The 18,123-nt window shown below is 49.9% G+C and overlaps 1 protein-coding gene across 7 annotated transcripts in view; it reads right to left on the bottom strand.

The window, feature by feature from the left end:
- Positions 1-17,526, bottom strand: part of LOC149434933 (uncharacterized) — a 34,397-nt gene extending 16,871 nt beyond the window's left edge. For 2 of the 7 annotated variants that reach the window (XM_089663197.1, XM_089663198.1), the window contains exons 1-2: positions 16,184-17,427; positions 4,785-4,871 (exon numbers count right to left, since the gene is read on the bottom strand). The gene's annotated coding sequence lies outside the window, so the exon portion shown is untranslated. The other 5 variants (XM_089663201.1, XM_089663204.1, XM_089663199.1 and 2 more) reach the window with 3 other exon arrangements.
- Positions 17,527-18,123: the final 597 nt, after the last annotated feature.

Raw genomic sequence — 18,123 nt, 5'->3', positions numbered from 1 at the left:
AGTTATGTGGATGGAAACTCCTCGCAACCCCAAGCATAATGTGTGTCCCCGAGGATCGCTCTCCTCTCCATACATAATGTGTGTCCCCGAGGATCGCTCTCCTCTCCATACATAATGTGTGTCCCCGAGGATCGCTCTCCTCTCCATACATAATATGTGTCCCCGAGGATCGCTCTCCTCTCCATACATAATGTGTGTCCCCGAGGATCGCTCTCCTCTCCATACATAATGTGTGTCCCCGAGGATCGCTCTCCTCTCCATACATAATGTGTGTCCCCGAGGATCGCTCTCCTCTCCATACATAATGTGTGTCCCCGAGGATCGCTCTCCTCTCCATACATAATGTGTGTCCCCGAGGATCGCTCTCCTCTCCATACATAATGTGTGTCCCCGAGGATCGCTCTCCTCTCCATACATAATGTGTGTCCCCGAGGATCGCTCTCCTCTCCATACATAATGTGTGTCCCCGAGGATCGCTCTCCTCTCCATACATAATGTGTGTCCCCGAGGATCGCTCTCCTCTCCATACATAATGTGTGTCCCCGAGGATCGCTCTCCTCTCCATACATAATATGTGTCCCCGAGGATCGCTCTCCTCTCCATACATAATGTGTGTCCCCGAGGATCGCTCTCCTCTCCATACATAATGTGTGTCCCCGAGGATCGCTCTCCTCTCCATACATAATGTGTGTCCCCGAGGATCGCTCTCCTCTCCATACATAATGTGTGTCCCCGAGGATCGCTCTCCTCTCCATACATAATGTGTGTCCCCGAGGATCGCTCTCCTCTCCATACATAATGTGTGTCCCCGAGGATCGCTCTCCTCTCCATACATAATGTGTGTCCCCGAGGATCGCTCTCCTCTCCATACATAATGTGTGTCCCCGAGGATCGCTCTCCTCTCCATACATAATGTGTGTCCCCGAGGATCGCTCTCCTCTCCATACATAATGTGTGTCCCCGAGGATCGCTCTCCTCTCCATACATAATGTGTGTCCCCGAGGATCGCTCTCCTCTCCATACATAATGTGTGTCCCCGAGGATCGCTCTCCTCTCCATACATATCTGAATCTCAGTCCTTGGGTTTGTTCGTTCTCTCCTCGATCGTTCTCCTCTCCATCCATATCTGAATCTCAGTCCTTGGGTTTGTTCGTTCTCTCCTCGATCGTTCTCCTCTCCATCCATATCTGAATCTCTGTTCTTGGTTTCGTTCGTTCTCTCCTTGATCGTTCTGGGCTGTTTTCTCCTCTCCATCCATATCTGAACCTCCATGGTTGGGTTTGTTCATTCTCTCCTCGATCGTTCTCCTCTCCATCCATATCTGAATCTCCGATCTTGGTTTCGTTCGTTCTCTCCTCGATCGTTCTGAGCTGTTTTCTCCTCTCCATCCATATCTGAATCTCTGTTCTTGGGTTCATTTGTTCTCTCCTCGATCGTTCTCCTCTCCATCCATATCTGAATCTCTGTTCTTGGGTTCATTCGTTCTCTCCTCGATCGTTCTCCTCTCCATCCATATCTGAATCTCTGTTCTTGGGTTCGTTCGTTCTCTCCTCGATCGTTATCCTCTCCATCCATATCTGAATCTCAGTCCTTGGGTTTGTTCGTTCTCTCGATCGTTCTGGGCTGTTTTCTCCTCTCCATACATATCTGAACCTCCATGGTTGGGTTTGTTCGTTCTCTCCTCGATCGTTCTCCTCTCCATCCATATCTGAATCTCAGTCCTTGGGTTTGTTCGTTCTCTCCTCGATCGTTCTCCTCTCCATCCATATCTGAATCTCTGTTCTTGGGTTCATTCGTTCTCTCCTCGATCGTTCTCCTCTCCATCCATATCTGAACCTCCATGGTTGGGTTTGTTCATTCTCTCCTCGATCGTTCTCCTCTCCATCCATATCTGAATCTCCGTTCTTGGTTTCGTTCGTTCTCTCCTCGATCGTTCTGAGCTGTTTTCTCCTCTCCATCCATATCTGAATCTCTGTTCTTGGGTTCATTCGTTCTCTCCTCGATCGTTCTCCTCTCCATCCATATCTGAATCTCTGTTCTTGGGTTCATTCCTTCTCTCCTCGATCGTTCTCCTCTCCATCCATATCTGAATCTCTGTTCTTGGGTTCGTTCGTTCTCTCCTCGATCGTTATCCTCTCCATCCATATCTGAATCTCAGTCCTTGGGTTTGTTCGTTCTCTCGATCGTTCTGGGCTGTTTTCTCCTCTCCATCCATATCTGAATCTCTGTTCTTGGGTTCGTTCGTTCTCTCCTTGATCGTTCTGGGCTGTTTTCTCCTCTCCATCCATATCTGAACCTCCATGGTTGGGTTTGTTCATTCTCTCCTCGATCGTTCTCCTCTCCATCCATATCTGAATCTCCGTTCTTGGTTTCGTTCGTTCTCTCCTCGATCGTTCTGAGCTGTTTTCTCCTCTCCATCCATATCTTAATCTCTGTTCTTGGGTTCATTCGTTCTCTCCTCGATCGTTCTCCTCTCCATCCATATCTGAATCTCTGTTTTTGGGTTCGTTCGTTCTCTCCTCGATCGTTCTGAGCTGTTTTCTCCTCTCCATCCATATCTTAATCTCTGTTCTTGGGTTCATTCGTTCTCTCCTCGATCGTTCTCCTCTCCATCCATATCTGAATCTCTGTTTTTGGGTTCGTTCGTTCTCTCCTCGATCATTCTCCTCTCCATCCATATCTGAATCTCTGTTCTTGGTTTCGTTCGTTCTCTCCTTGATCGTTCTGGGCTGTTTTCTCCTCTCCATCCATATCTGAATCTCAGTCCTTGGGTTTGTTTGTTCTCTCCTCGATCGTTCTGGGCTGTTTTCTCCTCTCCATCCATATCTGAACCTCCATGGTTGGGTTTGTTTGTTCTCTCCTCGATCGCTCTGGGCTGTTTTCTCCTCTTCATCTATATCTGAATCTCAGTCCTTGGTTTCGTTCGTTCTCTCCTCGATCATTCTGGGCTGTTTTCTCCTCTCCATACATATCTGAATCTCAGTCATTGTTGAGTTCGTTCTCTCCTCGATCGTTCTCCTCTCCATCCATATCTGAATCTCCATTCTTGGTTTCGTTTGTTCTCTCCTCGATCGTTCTGGGCTGTTTTCTCTTCTCCATCCATATCTGAATCTCAGGTTTTGGTTTCGTTCGTTCTCTCCTCGATCGTTCTGGGCTGTTTTCTCCTCTCTCTGGCTCCCGTCTCCCCCGTCTGTGGTTTTAGAACATACACAAAGCTATATTTGGCCGGGACCTGTAATGAGCCGACTGCCTCCTGTATGTTTTTGGTCAGATTTCGGAGGAATTTGCTGACGAACGAATGTTGAAATAATCGACTTGAGAAATCAGAGCTCAGAAATGTCTGTGAATCAGAAAGCGGCTCTTGTCCAGCAACGTCCAGGAAATGTCCTGTTATTACAGATCATCGATCGGTCAGGACGACCACTTCCTATGTCCAGGTGAGATCTGTCTGGAGGACGACCATCATTCTGCTGAGTCGGCAGGATCGGCCCCCATGGGGGATGAATGGACGATTGTTGTCCTTCCAGCTACATCTGTTCCAGGACTTCTCAGAATGAATCAGATCTGAAGTTTGATCTACATCCCTCGGTTGTCAACCAATGAGGCCCAGACCCACCCAACTGTGGCCCCTGACATCACCAGAGGGTCAGTTGTTTTCAGATCTGGTTGGAGACTGTGGATGTGCTGCGGATCTGGTTGGAGACTGTGGATGTGCTGCGGATCTGGTTGGAGACTGTGGATGTGCTGCGGGTCTGGTTGGAGAGTGTGGATGTGCTGCGGATCTGGTTGGAGACTGTGGATGTGCTGCGGGTCAGGTTGGAGACTGTGGATGTGCTGCGGGTCTGGTTGGAGAGTGTGGATGTGCTGCGGATCTGGTTGGAGACTGTGGATGTGCTGCGGATCTGGTTGGAGACTGTGGATGTGCTGCGGGTCTGGTTGGAGAGTGTGGATGTGCTGCGGATCTGGTTGGAGACTGTGGATGTGCTGCGGGTCTGGTTGGAGAGTGTGGATGTGCTGCGGATCTGGTTGGAGACTGTGGATGTGCTGCGGGTCAGGTTGGAGAGTGTGGATGTGCTGCGGATCTGGTTGGAGACTGTGGATGTGCTGCGGGTCTGGTTGGAGACTGTGGACGCGACACGGGTCTGGTTGGAGACTGTGGATGTGCTGCGGATCTGGTTGGAGAGTGTGGATGTGCTGCGGATCTGGTTGGAGACTGTGGATGTGCTGCGGGTCTGGTTGGAGACTGTGGATGTGCTGCGGGTCTGGTTGGAGACTGTGGATGTGCTGCGGATCTGGTTGGAGACTGTGGATGTGCTGCGGGTCAGGTTGGAGAGTGTGGATGTGCTGCGGATCTGGTTGGAGACTGTGGATGTGCTGCGGATCTGGTTGGAGACTGTGGATGTGCTGCGGGTCAGGTTGGAGAGTGTGGATGTGCTGCGGATCTGGTTGGAGACTGTGGATGTGCTGCGGGTCTGGTTGGAGACTGTGGACGCGACGCGGGTCTGGTTGGAGACTGTGGATGTGCTGCGGATCTGGTTGGAGACTGTGGATGTGCTGCGGGTCTGGTTGGAGACTGTGGATGTGCTGCGGGTCTGGTTGGAGACTGTGGATGTGCTGCACATTGGGTTTATGTTCCCTAACACTAGTAGGGATCACTGTTCTCAGCCTTTCCCATATCAGGGCCCCTACAGACTGTTGTGGTTTGAGGGCCACACCAGTATGACTGAGCCACATGTGGCCCTAGGGTGGCCGGGGGACCCGCACGGCACGGAGTGATCTCTCACCTGTCTGCTCCCTGGATTGTCCTGGATCGGCTGGTCGGGAATCCCTCCAATCAGTGATCCCTACAATTCCTCGGGGGCGTCACTCACCTGGAACAGAGGAACAGAAATCTTCTATAGAATACAGAGCTCCTCCCGATTCTGGGCGGAGGCAGATAAATGAACAGCCAATCACCCTATGACTTTGGTCTGGGCGGGGTCAGCGCAGGCCAAAGCGACAAATCAATCATTTTTATATATTTTTTACAAAGTAACAAATCGTTGTTATCTGCTGCGGAGGAACCTGTCCTGAGGGCAGCCAGAGGAATCTGACATGAGAGGGGCCACAAGGTCTATATACCCCTAGCTAGGGCCCCGGGCCCCAGAGTAGGAGATGAAATATTGACGCTCCCTACATCCCGCTATACGCCGAACATTCATGTGACTTCAAGAGGAACGAATACTATTCTCTGTCACTGGAGGAACTGCTGAGGTTACAGAGATGGGGCCCCTGAATGGTTTTCTGTGGGGCCCCATCACACGTAGGTACAGCTCTGCCTGATGTATTACATTGACCCCCCAATACAGACCCATTCAGTTCAACCTGAGTGTGTCGCTGCCATATACTATCTCCCTGTACATCGAGTTCACCAGGAAACACATCGATGAATCGATCTACATTCTCTGACGGACACACCCACTGTGGGAGGAGTTCTGCACCCTTACCACTTTTACAGCAAAGAACCCCTTCTGCAGATCTTCCACCTTCATTGTGTGACTTCGATGGACGAACCCTTCCCTCCCAACGATCGACATTCCTCCATTCCCATTCAGAGATTCGTCTGTTGTCATCATATCACCTCTTAGGTGTCGCTCCTCCAGGGGGGAGAAGTTTGATGTTTGTATTCATTCCTCATAACTGAGCTCCTCCGACCCCCATAACTGAGCTCTTTCCACCCCCGTAACTGAGCTCCTCCGTTCCCCGTAACTGAGCTCCTCCATCCCCCGTAACTGAGCTCCTCCATCCCCCGTAACTGAGCTCTTTCCACCCCCGTAACTGAGCTCCTCCGTTCCCCGTAACTGAGCTCCTCCATCCCCCGTAACTGAGCTCCTCCGACCCCCCCGTAACTGAGCTCCTCCATCCCCCGTAACTGAGCTCCTCCATCCCCCATAACTGAGCTCCTCCATCCCCCGTAACTGAGCTCCTCCATCCCCCGTAACTGAGCTCCTCTGACCCCCCCGTAACTGAGCTCCTCCATCCCCCGTAACTGAGCTCCTCCATCCCCCGTAACTGAGCTCCTCCGTCCCCCGTAACTGAGCTCCTCCATCCCCCGTAACTGAGCTCCTCCATCCCCCGTAACTGAGCTCCTCCATCCCCCGTAACTGAGCTCCTCCATCCCCCGTAACTGAGCTCCTCCGACCCCCATACCTGAGCTCCTCCATCCCCCATAACTGAGCTCCTCCATCCCCCGTAACTGAGCTCCTCCATCCCCCATAACTGAGCTCCTCCGACCCCCCCCGTAACTGAGCTCCTCCATTTCCCGTAACTGAGCTCCTCCGACCCCCATAACTGAGCTCCTCCGACCCCCATAACTGAGCTCCTCCATCCCCCGTAACTGAGCTCCTCCATCCCCCGTAACTGAGCTCCTCCATCCCCCGTAACTGAGCTCCTCTGTCCCCCATAACTGAGCTCCTCCATCCCCCGTAACTGAGCTCCTCCATCCCCCGTAACTGAGCTCCTCCATCCCCCATAACTGAGCTCCTCCATCCCCCGTAACTGAGCTCCTCCATCCCCCGTAACTGAGCTCCTCCATCCCCCGTAACTGAGCTCCTCCATCCCCCGTAACTGAGCTCCTCCATCCCCCGTAACTGAGCTCCTCCATCCCCCGTAACTGAGCTCCTCCATCCCCCGTAACTGAGCTCCTCCATCCCCCGTAACTGAGCTCCTCCATCCCCCGTAACTGAGCTCCTCCATCCCCCGTAACTGAGCTCCTCCGACCCCCATACCTGAGCTCCTCCATCCCCCGTAACTGAGCTCCTCCATCCCCCGTAACTGAGCTCCTCCATCCCCCATAACTGAGCTCCTCCGACCCCCCCCGTAACTGAGCTCCTCCATTTCCCGTAACTGAGCTCCTCCGACCCCCATAACTGAGCTCCTTCGACCCCCATAACTGAGCTCCTCCGACCCCCATAACTGAGCTCCTCCATCCCCCGTAACTGAGCTCCTCTGTCCCTCATAACTGAGCTCCTCCATCCCCCGTAACTGAGCTCCTCCATCCCCCGTAACTGAGCTCCTCTGTCCCCCATAACTGAGCTCCTCCATCCCCCATAACTGAGCTCCTCCGACCCCCCCGTAACTGAGCTCCTCTGTCCCCCATAACTGAGCTCCTCCGACCCCCCCGTAACTGAGCTCCTCTGTCCCCCATAACTGAGCTCCTCCATCCCCCGTAACTGAGCTCCTCCATCCCCCATAACTGAGCTCCTCCATCCCCCGTAACTGAGCTCCTCCATCCCCCGTAACTGAGCTCCTCCATCCCCCATAACTGAGCTCCTCCGTCCCCCATAACTGAGCTCCTCCATCCCCCATAACTGAGCTCCTCCATCCCCCATAACTGAGCTCCTCCATCCCCCGTAACTGAGCTCCTCCATCCCCCGTAACTGAGCTCCTCCATCCCCCATAACTGAGCTCCTCCGTCCCCCATAACTGAGCTCCTCCATCCCCCGTAACTGAGCTCCTCCGACCCCCCCGTAACTGAGCTCCTCTGTCCCCCATAACTGAGCTCCTCCATCCCCCGTAACTGAGCTCCTCCGTCCCCCGTAACTGAGCTCCTCTGTCCCCCATAACTGAGCTCCTCCATCCCCCATAACTGAGCTCCTCCATCCCCCGTAACTGAGCTCCTCCGTCCCCCATAACTGAGCTCCTCCGACCCCCATAACTGAGCTCCTCCGTCCCCCATAACTGAGCTCCTCCGACCCCCATAACTGAGCTCCTCTGTCCCCCATAACTGAGCTCCTCCGACCCCCCCGTAACTGAGCTCCTCCATCCCCCATAACTGAGCTCCTCCGTCCCCCGTAACTGAGCTCCTCCGACCCCCCCGTAACTGAGCTCCTCCATCCCCCATAACTGAGCTCCTCCGTCCCCCGTAACTGAGCTCCTCCGACCCCCCCGTAACTGAGCTCCTCCATCCCCCGTAACTGAGCTCCTCCATCCCCCATAACTGAGCTCCTCCATCCCCCGTAACTGAGCTCCTCCATCCCCCATAACTGAGCTCTTTCCACCCCCGTAACTGAGCTCCTCCGTCCCCCATAACTGAGCTCTTTCCACCCCCATAACTGAGCTCCTCCGTCCCCTGTAACTGAGCTCCTCCGACCCCCCCGTAACTGAGCTCCTCTGTCCCCCATAACTGAGCTCTTTCCACCCCCGTAACTGAGCTCCTCCGTCCCCTGTAACTGAGCTCCTCCGACCTCCCCGTAACTGAGCTCCTCTGTCCCCCATAACTGAGCTCCTCCGTCCCCTGTAACTGAGCTCCTCCGACCCCCCCGTAACTGAGCTCCTCTGTCCCCCATAACTGAGCTCCTCCGTCCCCCATAACTGAGCTCCTCCGACCCCCATAACTGAGCTCCTCCGACCCCCATAACTGAGCTCCTCCATCCCCCATAACTGAGCTCCTCCGACCCCCATAACTGAGCTCCTCCGTCCCCCATAACTGAGCTCCTCCATCTCTCATAACTGAGCTCTATCCCACCCCCATACCTGATCTCCTCCATCCCCCATAACTGATCTCCTCCATCTCCCATACCTGATCTCCTCCATCCCTCATAACTGAGCTCTTTCCACCCCTTTAACTGAGCTCCTCCGACTCCCGTAACCAAGCTCCTCCGACTCCCGTAACCAAGCTCCTCCGACTCCCGTAACCGAGCTCCTCCGACTCCCGTAACTGAGCTCCTCCATCCCCCATAACTGAGCTTCTCCATCCCCCATAACTGAGCTTCTCCATCCCCCATAACTGAGCTCCTCCATCCCCCAAATCTGAGCTCCTCTGACCCCCATAACTGAGGTCTTCCTCCACCCCCCCCATAACTGAGCTCCTCCATCCCCCATAACTGAGCTCCTTCTTCTCCCATACCTGATCTCCTCCATCCCTCATAACTGAGGTCTTCCCACCCCCATAACTGAGCTCCTCCATCCCCAATACCTGAGGTCTTCCCACCCCCATAACTAAGCTTCTCCGTCCCGCATAACTGAGCTCCTCCATCCCCCATAACTGAGCTCCTCCATCTCTCATAAGTGAGCTCCCTCATCCCCCATAACTGAGTTCCTCCATCCCCCATAACTGAGCTCCCTCATCCCCCATAACTGAGTTCTTCCATCCCCCATAACTTAGCTCTTCAATCCCCCTGCGGTCCTCCATCCTCCCCAAAACCAAGGTCCTCCATCCCCAATAAGTGAGGTCCTCTATTACCCTCAACAGAGGTCCTCCATCCCACCTAACTATGGTCCTCCATTCCTCATAACTGAGGTCTTCCGGACCCTATAGCTGAGCTCCTCCATTCCCCATAACTATAGTCCTCTATCTCCCATAACTGAGGTCCTCCATCCCCCATAACTATTTTACTCAGTTCATCTTTAATTGAGGTTCTCTATCCCCCATCACTGAGGATCTCCATCTGCCAAACCTAATGTCCTCCATCCCCTTCAATGGAGGTCCTACATCCCCATAACTATGGTCCTTTTATCCCCCATAACTGAGGTCCTCCATTGCCCATAAGAGAGGTCCTCTACCTCCATAACTGAGATCTTCCAACCCTCATAACTAAGGTCCTCCATTACTCATTATGGAGGCCCTCCATCCTCCATCCTCCATGCTGTACCTGCAGTCCTCCATCCCACCATAACTGAGGTCCTCCATCTCCCGTAACTCTGGTCCTCCATCCCCCATAACTGAGGTCCTCCATCCCCCTTATTAGCTGTGTTGTCCTTCTTTGGACTCTCTCCAGTTCCAGCTCATCCTTCCTGAGGACTGGTGTCCAGAAGTGGATGGTATACTCCAGAGGTGGCCGAACCAGAGATGAATAAAGTGGCAGAATTGAAGTTTTATCTCCGGAGTAAATCCCCTTTATAATGCACCCTGATCGTCTGCTGGCCTCGCTTGCTGCTGATCTACTAGAACCACCAGATCCATTTCCATCCTCCACTCTAGAAACCGTATATAGACAATCATATAAGATCCCACACGGATTCCAAGAATCATTCTCATCATCCATCATTATCCATCATCCATCCATCATCATCATCCATCCATCAATCATCCATCCATCATCATCATCATCCATCCATCATCCCTCCATCATCCATCCATCATCATCCATCCATCATTATCCATCATCATCATCCATCCATCAATCATCCATCCATCATCATCATCATCCATCCATCATCCCTCCATCATCCATCCATCATCATCCATCCATCATTATCCATCATCCATCCATCATCATCATCCATCCATCAATCATCCATCCATCATCCCTCCATCATCATCATCATCATCCATCCATCATTATCCATCATCATCATCCATCATCCATCCATCATCATCATCATCATCCATCATCATCATCCATCCATCATCATCATCCATCCATCAATCATCCATCCATCATCCCTCCATCATCCATCCATCATCATCCATCATCCATCCATCATCATCATCCATCCATCATTATCCATCATCATCATCCATCCATCAATCATCCATCCATCATCATCATCATCCATCCATCATCCCTCCATCATCCATCCATCATCATCCATCCATCATTATCCATCATCATCATCCATCATCCATCCATCATCATCATCCATCCATCAATCATCCATCCATCATCATCATCATCCATTCATCATCCCTCCATCATCCATCCATCATCATCCATCCATCATTATTCATCATCATCATCCATCCATCATCCCTCCATCATCCATCCATCATCATCCATCCATCATTATTCATCATCATCATCCATCCATCAATCATCCATCCATCATCATCATCATCCATCATCCCTCCATCATCCATCCATCATCATCCATCCATCATTATCCATCATCATCATCCATCCATCAATCATCCATCCATCATCATCATCATCCATCCATCATCCCTCCATCATCCATCCATCATCATCCATCCATCATTATCCATCATCATCATCCATCATCATCATCCATCCATCAATCATCCATCCATCATCATCATCATCCATCCATCATCCCTCCATCATCCATCCATCAATCATCCATCCATCATCATCATCATCCATCCATCATCCCTCCATCATCCATCCATCATTATCCATCATCCATCCATCATCATCATCCATCATCATCCATTCATCCATCATCATCCATCATCCATTCATCATCATCCATCCATCATCATCATCGATCCATCATCATCATCCATCCATCATCATCATCATCATCCATCTGTCATCAATCCATCATCATCATCATCCATCATCCATCATCATCATCCATCCATCATCATCATCATCCATCTGTCATCAATCCATCATCATCATCATCATCATCATCCATCCATCATCCATCCATCATCATCCATCTGTCATCAATCCATCATCATCCATCCATCATCATCCATAGTCATCATCCATCTGTCATCAATCCATCATCCATCCATCATCCATCCATCATCATCATCATCATCATCCATCCATCATCCATCATCATCATCCATCCATCATCCATCATCATCATCCATCATCATCATCATCATCATCAATCATCATCATCCATCCATCATCCATCCATCATCCATCATCCATCATCATCATCATCCATCATCATCATCCATCCATCATCCATCATCGTCGTGAATTCCTTCCCTCTGTATCATTATTAATGATTGGGATCCCGGCCACGTCTGACCACGGAATGCTGAAATTGGGAGGAAAGAGAAGTGGAGCAAAAGTGAAGCCCTTACCGGCCAATCAGATTTCATTACCCGTTCCTCAATGGGAAATAAAAGAAGCAATATGATTGGTTGCTGTAGACAAGGACTCCACTATCGCTGCCCCCCCCCTCCCCCTCTTATATTATAACAAATGATCTTTATATTGAGAATCAAAGAAGAATGAGAAGAGTCCATCCAACAGCAACATGGTGGGGAGATGATGGAGGGAAGAACGAGACCCAGAAAAGGTCCAACATGGGGACCTTGGGGGGGGGGGGGGGGTGAAGAATATCATGGGGGGGGGGTCATCTATAATATAATGTCTGAGATATTTCCCCATAAAGTTCTTCACCTCCCCTCCCCCACCTGACCAAATATTCCTGTGATGGTGCTATAGGTTATATAATGGGGGCCCTGTAGTCTGTATTGGGGGGGGTATGATACACCCCCATAATATTTCTCAGCCCCTCCCCCCACCCTTGGAGCTGATATTCCTGTGATGGTGCTATAGGTTATATAATGGGGGCCCTGTAGTCTGTATTGGGGGGGGTATGATACACCCCCATAATATTTCTCAGCCCCTCCCCCCACCCTTGGGGCTGATATTCCTGTGATGGTGCTATAGGTTCTATAATGGGGGCCCTGTAGTCTGTATTGGGGGGGTATGATACACCCCCATAAAATTTCTCAGCCCCTCCCCCCACACCTGGGGCTGATATTCCTGTGATGGTGCTATAGGTTCTATAATGGGGGCCCTGTAGTCTGTATTGGGGGGGGGTATGATACACCCCCATAATATTTATCAGCCCCTCCCCCCACCCTTGGGGCTGATATTCCTGTGATGGTGCTATAGGTTATATAATGGGGGCCCTGTAGTCTGTATTGGGGGGGGTATGATACACCTCCATAATATTTCTCAGCCCCTCCCCCCACACCTTGGGCTGATATTCCTGTGATGGTGCTATAGGTTATATAATGGGCGCTCTGTATTATGTATATTGGGGGGGGATGGTATGATACACCCCCATAATATTTCTCAGCCCCTCCCCCCACCCTTGGAGCTGATATTCCTGTGATGGTGCTATAGGTTCTATAATGGGGGCCCTGTATTATGTATATTGGGGGGGGGTATGATATTCCCCCATAATGCTCTTGTCATGGTGCTGTAGGCTATATAATTGGGGCCCTATACTCTATATATTGGGGGTATGAGATTCCCCAAAATATTACTTAGCCTCCCCTCCCCCACACCTAGTTGTTTAGCATACAATAGGGCTGATATTTCCATGATGGATCTATAGATTATATAGGGGGGTCTCTGTGGTCTGTATGTTGGGGGGGGGAGGGGTATTACCTGACTGAGGGTCTCCTCTCCCTGGATCCCCTTCTTGCCTGTCTGGAAGTCGGGAATGTTGTGCCGGAGCTGGCGGGACATTCAGGATATGCAGACGGATCTTTGGCAACCCAGAAATGTGGTCCAGAGGTGACAGACAAATACTTCTGAGCTCCTCCTACACTGTACATCTACTTATATAGGGTGTCACCTTCTCCGTATCCCTCCTATAGGTCACGTATAGAATATACAGGGTGTCACCTTCTCCGTATCCCCGCTATAGGTCACGTATAGAATATACAGGGTGTCACCATCTCCGTATCCCCGCTATAGGTCACGTATAGAATATATAGGGTGTCGCCTTCTCCGTATCCCTCCTATAGGTCACGTATAGTATATACAGGGTGTCACCATCTCCGTATCCCTCCTATAGGTCACGTATAGTATATACAGGGTGTCACCTTCTCCGTATCCCTCCTATAGGTCACGTATAGAATATACAGGGTGTCACCATCTCCGTATCCCTCCTATAGGTCACGTATAGTATATACAGGGTGTCACCATCTCCGTATCCCTCCTATAGGTCACGTATAGTATATACAGGGTGTCGCCATCTCCGTATCCCTCCTATAGGTCACGTATAGTATATACAGGGTGTCACCTTCTCCGTATCCCTCCTATAGGTCACGTATAGAATATACAGGGTGTCACCTTCTCCGTATCCCCGCTATAGGTCACGTATAGAATATACAGGGTGTCACCATCTCCGTATCCCCGCTATAGGTCACGTATAGAATATATAGGGTGTCGCCTTCTCCGTATCCCTCCTATAGGTCACGTATAGTATATACAGGGTGTCACCATCTCCGTATCCCTCCTATAGGTCACGTATAGTATATACAGGGTGTCACCTTCTCCGTATCCCTCCTATAGGTCACGTATAGAATATACAGGGTGTCACCATCTCCGTATCCCTCCTATAGGTCACGTATAGTATATACAGGGTGTCACCATCTCCGTATCCCTCCTATAGGTCACGTATAGTATATACAGGGTGTCGCCATCTCCGTATCCCTCCTATAGGTCACGTATAGTATATACAGGGTGTCGCCATCTCCGTATCCCTCCTATAGGTCACGTATAGTATATACAGGGTGTCGCCATCTCCGTATCCCTCCTATAGGTCACGTATAGTATATACAGGGTGTCGCCTTCTCCGCATCCCTCCTATAGGTCACGTATAGTATATATAGGGTGTCGCCTTCTCCGTATCCCTCCTATAGGTCACGTATAGTATATACAGGGTGTCGCCATCTCCGTATCCCTCCTATAGGTCACGTATAGTATATACAGGGTGTCGCCTTCTCCGTATCCCTCCTATAGGTCACGTATAGTATATACAGGGTGTCGCCTTCTCCGCATCCCTCCTATAGGTCACGTATAGAATATACAGGGTGTCGCCTTCTCCGTATCCCTCCTATAGGTCACGTATAGTATATACAGGGTGTCACCTTCTCCGCATCCCTCCTATAGGTCACGTATAGTATATATAGGGTGTCGCCATCTCCGTATCCCTCCTATAGGTCACGTATAGTATATATAGGGTGTCGCCATCTCCGTATCCCTCCTATAGGTCACGTATAGTATATACAGGGTGTCGCCATCTCCGTATCCCCCCTATAGGTCACGTATAGTATATACAGGGTGTCGCCTTCTCTGTATCCCTCCTATAGGTCACGTATAGTATATACAGGGTGTCGCCTTCTCCGTATCCCCCCTATAGGTCACGTATAGTATATACAGGGTGTCACCTTCTCCGTATCCCCACTATAGGTCACGTATAGTATATATACAGAGTGTCACCTTCTCCGTATCCCCCCTATAGGTCACGTATAGTATATACAGGGTGTCACCATCTCCGTATCCCTCCTGTAGGTCACGTATAGTATATACAGGGTGTCACCATCTCCGTATCCCTCCTATAGGTCACGTATAGTATATACAGGGTGTCGCCATCTCCGTATCCCTCCTATAGGTCACGTATAGTATATACAGGGTGTCGCCATCTCCGCATCCCTCCTATAGGTCACGTATAGTATATATAGGGTGTCACCTTCTCCGTATCCCTCCTATAGGTCACGTATAGAATATATAGGGTGTCACCTTCTCCGTATCCCTCCAATAGGTCACGTATAGTATATACAGGGTGTCGCCTTCTCCGTATCCCCCCTATAGGTCACGTATAGTATATATAGGGTGTCGCCTTCTCCGTATCCCTCCTATAGGTCACGTATAGTATATACAGGGTGTCGCCTTCTCCGTATCCCCCCTATAGGTCACGTATAGTATATACAGGGTGTCACCTTCTCCGTATCCCTCCTATAGGTCACGTATAGTATATACAGGGTGTCGCCTTCTCCGTATCCCTCCTATAGGTCACGTATAGTATATATAGGGTGTCGCCATCTCCGCATCCCTCCTATAGGTCACGTATAGAATATACAGGGTGTCACCTTCTCCGTATCCCCGCTATAGGTCACGTATAGTATATACAGGGTGTCACCTTCTCCGTATCCCCGCTATAGGTCACGTATAGTATATACAGGGTGTCGCCATCTCCGTATCCCTCCTATAGGTCACGTATAGTATATACAGGGTGTCGCCTTCTCCGTATCCCTCCTATAGGTCACGTATAGTATATACAGGGTGTCGCCTTCTCCGTATCCCTCCTATAGGTCACGTATAGTATATACAGGGTGTCGCCTTCTCCGTATCTCTCCTATAGGTCACGTATAGTATATACAGGGTGTCACCATCTCCGTATCCCTCCTATAGGTCACGTATAGTATATACAGGGTGTCGCCTTCTCCGTATCCCCCCTATAGGTCACGTATAGTATATACAGGGTGTCACCATCTCCGTATCCCTCCTGTAGGTCACGTATAGTATATACAGGGTGTCACCTTCTCCGTATCCCTCCTATAGGTCACGTATAGTTTATACAGGGTGTCGCCTTCTCCGTATCCCTCCTATAGGTCACGTATAGTATATACAGGGTGTCACCTTCTCCGTATCCCTCCTATAGGTCCAGTATAGAATATATAGGGTGTTACCTTCTCTGTATCCCTCTTGTAGGTCCAGTATAGACTATATAGGGTGGTATCTTCTCCGTATCTCTCTTTTAGGTCCAGTATAGCTTAAATATGATGCTATCTTCTTCTTGAAGTCCAGTATAGATTATATATAGGGTGTTACCTTCCCAGTGTCCCTCCTATACCTCCAGTATAGTTTTTATAGGGTGTTAAGTCCAGTAAAGCTTATACAGGGTGTTATGGCCTTTTTAAAGTTCAATATAGATTATAGAGGGCGTTTACCTTCTCTGTGTCCCTCCTATAGCTCCAGTGAAACTTATATAGGGGGTTAACTTCTCCTTGAAGTCCAGTATAGAGGATGGATATAGGGTGTTACCTTCTCCGTATCCCTCCTATAGGTCCAGTATAGATTATATAGGGTGTTACTTTCTCCGTATCCCTCCTATAGGTCCAGTATAGATTATATAGGGTGTTACCTTCTCCGTGAAGTCCAGTATAGATTATATAGGGTGTTACCTTCTCCGTATCCCTCCTATAGGTCCAGTATAGATTATATAGGGTGTTACCTTCTCCGTATCTCTCCTATAGGTCCAGTATAGGTTATATAGGGTGTCACCTTCTCCGTATCCCTCCTATAGGTCCAGTATAGATTATATGGGGTGTCACCTTCTCCGTATCCCTCCTATAGGTCCAGTATAGATTATATGGGGTGTCACCTTCTCCGTATCTCTCCTATAGGTCCAGTATAGATTATATGGGGTGTTACCTTCTCCGTATCCCTCCTATAGGTCCAGTATAGATTATATGGGGTGTTACCTTCTCCGTATCTCTCCTATAGGTCCAGTATAGATTATATGGGGTGTTACCTTCTCCGTATCCCTCCTATAGGTCCAGTATAGATTATATAGGGTGTTTTCTTCTCCGTATCCCTCCTATAGGTCCAGTATAGATTATATAGGGTGTTTTCTTCTCTGTATTCCCCCTAAGAGGTTATCATTGAGTATTCAGTATATTCTCCTCCCTCTGGCTGTCCTGGAGGGTCAGTATAGAAAATCTTCTGACACCTCTCCCATTTATAAGTATCCCCCCTATGGAATCCCCCTCCTCCTCAGGGTCCGGCACACTCTGTAGGTTGTCTTGTCTCCTCCGTATGATATTCCGTCTCCTCCGTCACATATAGATTGGCTCCTATGGTCGGAGAAGCTCCTCTGAAGGATTCTGCAGACTTTTTGTGGTGATGTTGGATGGAGAAGTGATTCAGACTGACTCACCGTATAATGGATCGTCTGCCGGAGCGGATGGCTGACCCTGTGCTGACACACAGATCCGGAGTCACTCCCCGCCTGGGACTGGACCAGGAAAACAGCAGAAATCTGCTTCAAATTAAAATTTTCCAAACCGAGCTCCTCGCTGTGTTCTTCATGATATCTCTCCAGCGGGGGGCGCTGCAATGTGTACTGTAATGTCTAGAGGCAGAAACACAACTATAGGAAGAGACAGTATAATATATATACACTATAGTGCCCAAAGTATTGTCCCCGCCCTCTAATCATGTGATTCAGGTGTTCCAATCCCCTCCATATCATGTGATTCAGGTGTTCCAATCCCCTCCATATCATGTGATTCAGGTGTTCCAATCCCCTCCCAATCATGTGATTCAGGTGTTCCAATCCCCTCCATATGTGATTCAGGTGCTCCAATCCCCTCCCAATCATGTGATTCAGGTGTTCCAATCCCCTCCATATCATGTGATTCAGGTGTTCCAATCCCCTCCATATCATGTGATTCAGGTGTTCCAATCCCCTCCATATCATGTGATTCAGGTGTTCCAATCCCCTCCCAATCATGTGATTCAGGTGTTCCAATCCCCTCCCAATCATGTAATTCAGGTGTTCCAATCCCCTCCATATCATGTGATTCAGGTGTTCCAATCCCCTCCAAATCATGTGATTCAGGTGTTC

This window comes from Staurois parvus, unplaced genomic scaffold (assembly GCF_062004578.1).
Source record: "Staurois parvus isolate SC_StPar_1 unplaced genomic scaffold, SC_StPar_1.0 ptg001639l, whole genome shotgun sequence".
NCBI lineage: Eukaryota > Metazoa > Chordata > Amphibia > Anura > Ranidae > Staurois > Staurois parvus.
The sequence above is the reverse complement of the archived record's forward strand: the minus strand, read 5'-3'. Positions and strand labels throughout refer to the sequence as shown.